Source organism: Oreochromis niloticus, linkage group LG22, assembly GCF_001858045.2.
Source record: "Oreochromis niloticus isolate F11D_XX linkage group LG22, O_niloticus_UMD_NMBU, whole genome shotgun sequence".
NCBI classification, from domain to species: domain Eukaryota; kingdom Metazoa; phylum Chordata; class Actinopteri; order Cichliformes; family Cichlidae; genus Oreochromis; species Oreochromis niloticus.
The window spans coordinates 30,491,951-30,497,405 of NC_031985.2; the positions used below are offsets into that span (position 1 = coordinate 30,491,951).

A 5,455-nucleotide genomic window follows, 5' to 3' on the forward strand; every position below is an offset into this window, starting at 1 on the left:
GGCGTGCCTTCAGGGTTTCTTGGTAGAAGAGCTCTCTATCTCAGGCAAGAGCAACAGATTGCACAGAGAGCAAACCCAGCACACTTATCATATCTTAGAAAGCGTTTCTGTTAAAGTCACCAAGAGGCAATGATAGAAATATGTGTTCTTAGTCTGTGGGCTACTCTTGTTTGTGCTTTCCATAGAGCTACAAAACATGGAAATGGCTTCTGTGCTGGAAAAATGAAGTCAATGAAGTTCCTAAAATCCTGCATTTCTATCTGAAGGCCACCAGGTGGCGATAGCTGCAGTTGCAAAAGGACTTTAGATACGTGTCAAACAACTTTGTTTCTTGACCTCTGTAAACACCTTAAGAACTTTCCTGCATCCTTTATGAGCTCAGTCACTAATTTCTGGTCCTACTGAATAAAAAGTCTTTCGTGCAAATTTCGGACATACAGTGTTTGAAATTGCAGGATTACTTATCATACGAAACATTGGCTAAAGACTGCTCCTGCACGTCACATTCATTCATGTGTTTGGGGGGGATTTTTACTGGAGGGGGAATTCTGGGAACCAACAGGTGATAGCTACGTCCATCTTTTATGCTGCGTGTGGTGCTTTTGGTGAAGGTTGAAGCCATAATACACTTATGTATGAATTATGCTTCAGTGGGAAATCTATGTTGTGATCTACAACATAACTGGAAACCGCTCTTAACAAATCCCTCCGCGTAACATGCACGTATCAAGAAATGTAACTACACTCTGGGCCAACAATGGTTTGAATAGTGTGGATGGTTGTGGTGTAGAGTTTCGTAAGTTAGCGCCTAGATTCCTGCAGAAGTCTAAATCAAGCTTTAGTTTCTTTGTAGTGAAATCAAACAGGGAGTTAGATGCAATATAAACCGTCCTCTGCAGTCTTTGTCAGTGTGTCATGTCTGTTTCTTGAGCTTCAGTGATTTCTTTCGTGATTCTTACCTTCGTCATAAACTTCCCTGCTGCTTTCTCACGTATTTAGGCCTGATTTACAACTATTCAGCATTCAACTTACGAGATTCATTGTCAAAATCGGGTTATGTGCTGTTAAATTATTTGTTAGGCTGCACGAAAGCAACACTGTGATACCCACAATCCTTCACTCTCACACTCAAATTTGTACTGCATAACAAATCAATAATTATTTCATGTGTCATGTGTCCAGTCTTCAATTATTTGTATATAATATTCGCATGGAGGACAACTTTTACTTTTATCTTCTGTAAGTTTTGTATGTAAATGTTGTAAGTTTTGCATCATATTTGGTTACAGACATTTATTGTCCTGGTATTAAAAAGCTGAAAGGTGTTCTTAAAGAGGAATAAAACTTCAAAAATGCTGCCACTCTATGCACCCATTTAACTAAATTCCCCAGCTTTTAAATGAGCAGTGCAATGATACCAAGTTGTTTGTACAGTGATATCAACTGAAACTGGTACTATTTAAATTATCCATGATAGAAGCCCATTTTTTAGGTGCAGCTGATATTGTGGATCTAGAGTCAATTATAAAGAATCCCATTATATTTTGGAGTTAATGCTATGCTAAAAGATCAGTTTGTGTGAGAACTACACTAATGTTGAGCAGTATTTTCTGTTATTTTCTGCTGAATATTTTCATTTCATGAGCAGCATCTTTTTTCCTCAGTCAATACTGTTGGTAGATAGCGAGCCTGCAGAAAGTAGGATTTCTGTGGCGGCTAAATTTATTTATCTCCTGAATCCTCTCTCAATCCATGATCCATGATGTTCCTCAAAAACCTCTGGCCTGGCCTTTTGGTGCGCATCCTAGGCCCTCAGGAGTGTATGTGTCCAAGCTAAAGCTGCCTCTCTCTGCCTGACCTCACTGTGCCTGACTGCCTGCCTTCCTGGGCCTTAATCCTGATCAAGCTTGTCTAGACCTCTCATTACCAGCACATAATAAGAGAGCAGGGGAAGGACAGGGCAATAGGGCGAGAGGGAGCTGGATGGTTGGAGAAGAGGGAAAGATACAGAGAAAGTGACCCTGACTTTGACCTGCTCCTTCATTCTAGTGTTTACTCTCTCAGTAAACAGACTATATATTCAGCCAATACACAGAATGGAAGAAGGATGGCAGGACAGATACGAGGCTGTGGAGAGAGGGGCCCGGACACAAACAGGGGATTGCTGAGAGAAAGCAAGTCAATAAAATAGATCTTGAAAGTCACAAAATTGTTGAAAATTGTTGCTTCCATTCGAATGCTTAAGTTAAGCTAGCAATCTCCAAGCAGCTTCATGTGGACTGTTTAAATACAAAGGTGTTCTAACTTGTCACTCTATACTAAGCATGTTTCCTGATATTTAAATGTAGCAAAATTGCTGTTTAGATTACCGGTTTACAATCTAGGCATTTATTTTGTTGTAATTTGACAGAGAAATTCAGATTGAGCGAAAGACCGCTTTGCCAGTGACTATAATCAAACGGGAATGCCCAGGCTGATAAAAGAGAAGAGGCAAATATCATTGATGTCACTGGATTTACCATCATGAGCTCAATCCCATTTCCACACATACTCAACGTCTGCTAAGCCACGGCTCCAGTCGAGCAGCTGAGTGTGACATGCTGCGATTACTGAACAAGAGTAGATGTGATGAGGGGCTAAACGCGTGAACTAGCGACATGACGGGCGTCACTGGCCATCCACGAATGGAAATGACTGCTCGAAACCATAAGACAACACAGAGCCCAGAATATTGATTCGGGAGTGTTTTAAGCATACACAGACTAGATAGATGTTGTGAGTGTGCATATCTTTGGGGTCTTAGAAGAGTTGCATGTGCTACACGGTGCCATGTGCAGTAGCGTGATCCCATACAAAATTCCCTGCCTGGCACGATGTCTCCCTGCAGCTGAACGCATCCTCTGACACTCGTGCTCCCACACACGTGCACAAAATCCACTCTATATATGATCAAACAGAATGCCTAATGTGTGCACCTGCACGCAGCCCCACATTCACAGTCTATGTCCTATAAATGCACAACCAGCTGTGTTACTATGCACAATGACTGGAAGCCTATTTCATCAAATTACTGAAACACTGATGTAGGCTTGTATTTAGTCTCATCCCAGTATTCCTCGCTGTTTCCACCCCCTCACCCTCGCCCTTCTGCTTCTTCTTCTTCTTCTTTCCCAAACCCTCCCACCCCACCACACACACACTTTAATCTCACACTCATAATTTGGATTCTTCTTTTTTAAACACACGTATATTCCTCATCTTGTCCCCTACTCTCTCCAGCTTCCTAATTACATCCGCATTCATTTTTCAATTCTGTGCCCGAGACTTTTGCCATTGCTGGCAGCACTTGAATGCTTTCCTGCAAATTCTTAGCCTTATTTACATACGAGGGGGGCTCAACAGTGATGCTCTAATTGGCTGTCTGGACTGTATTCAGTATGCTAATTGCTTGTCTGCGAAAGTGTCCATACGAGGGTCGACCAATGCCATGGGAGGAGTTTATAGAGTGGGCAGTCAATAACTACAGCCAACCAAGAGCGCTTCTATTGCAATACCTTAAGCAGTGACAATCCAAAATAAATTGATTGAACCTGAACAAGATGCAAATATGAGCATTATATTGTAAAACATTTAGCATATGTATCTTCAATGTCAGATACACAAAGGGATGTTAGCCTCCTAAAATAAGGCTAATGTTACTTAGTCCAACAGAAAGCTATTAAAGTGGACTTTCAGCTCCATGTGGACATCACTTTATCCACTTTCAGGAACGAACAACTTTAATCGTGTAGTAAAAGTAACTTTTGGTAATTTATATTAATGCAACTATACAATATGCTAACCTTTCATGTCGAGAGACAGTGTTGAAAGGTACCACAGAGAATGAGCGACTCATGAATATAACAAATATAAAATAAATTCCCCAGCAGCAGGATTTATAAGGGTTTACAGTGAGAGGATTGGGGATTTTTTTCTGTCACTCAGTTAGAGTAGAGTTTCTCTTTGCAGCTCACAAGCGTCCTGGACATTTCTTTCTTCTCCTTCTGTTTTTCCTCTAGAATCTTCTACGAGGAATAATTTTCAGAATTTGACATAAACACGAACTCTGTTCGCCAAACGTGGTGGCAAAACTCTAATCTGAAGAATACTGCCATATTAAGCAATAAGGCAGATGCTCCCACTCAGCTTATAGTGAGTCACGTGTAATAATTTTCACACACTGGCTGTGAATAATTACACAGTGTTGTTAGTGGCGCACGTCACATCTTTAAGTATCCTATCGTCCAATTCTTACTTTGTAATTACACACTATTTTGGGATTCAGGCAGCAATACGTCTTATTCTTTATTCATTTATCTTTTAATGTGATCGTCTCTTTTAAAAAGTTGATTTTTCCATGTCACTGATAAATGCTAAAGCGATAAAAATGCTTTGATTTTTATGTTAAACTTCTTAGTTCAAAACTGTCGTGGTCTCTGTGTCTCCCTGGCTGGCTCAGCATCCGGCCATATGTTTTTGTTGTTGTTGCTCTCTCTCTGTCCTGTCCTCTGTCTGCCTGGGCAGAGCTCATAATGGGCTCCGCCCTTGGCCCATGCACGTGGCCATTATTGTCCACCTGCTGCTGGTTTACCTGATTACGTGGCCACTACTTAAGGTGGTGGCTCAGTGCTTCTCATCGCTGGATTGTTGAGTAACCTGAGTTAGTGCAGCCCCGGCAAATCTTGATCTCTGTGTGAGTCTCTAGCTTGCTTCTGATCGTGTATTTCTGTACATAGAAACCCCCGGACCTGTTCCCATTTACCTTCCCTGGATTTCCTGAGTGTGGGAGAGTGGCATGGTGCGAGAGGAGCGAGAGCATGAGTGTTTGAAGAGGAACATGGAGTTATTGAAGAGGAGTGTGGCCTGTGGACCTTTCCCCCCTCCTTTCCACGGATCCCCGGAAACCCCCCGACCCTTGCACATTGTATATATTGCACTTGGTGTTTTTGCAAATAAACTGTGACAAAAATATTTAAAAAATACATGGACAGAATATTTAAATAAACCACGTTGACACCAAAAAAAATGAAAAAATGAAAAAAAGTATCAAGGCTATAATGCAACTTCAGAAGAGTGGTTTTTTTTTACTTTTTAACTTTCTTTTCTTTTTGGTTTTTAGCTCCAGTCATGACTCTTTTCTGGTCTGAAGCATACACCTTCAAGCACACAGAACTCATTTTCAAGCACTGTTGCTGCCTACACAATAAATTAACCATATTACACCCTGCACAACAAAATATTTGATGTTAAGGCTCCTCAATCTGTTTACTACTATTACTTTAAAAATACTTACATATAATTTGATCATTTTTTTCTTTACAGACTGAGACTCACTGCCTTGTTTTACTGTTTACCTGTGAAATATTTCAGATGAAAATGACACCCTAAATTCAAAGAATGATAAGATGTATTTTCT

The 5,455-nt window shown here is 40.7% G+C and overlaps 1 long non-coding RNA gene across 1 annotated transcript; it reads left to right on the forward strand.

Annotated features, from left to right (window-relative positions):
• Nucleotides 1-4,609: 4,609 nt before the first annotated feature.
• LOC106098118 (uncharacterized) lies at nt 4,610-5,233 on the forward strand. Its single transcript, XR_001224232.2, has 2 exons — nt 4,610-4,699; nt 4,776-5,233. It is a non-coding gene; the product is annotated as an uncharacterized LOC106098118 (long non-coding RNA).
• The last annotated feature ends 222 nt before the right edge of the window (nt 5,234-5,455 follow it).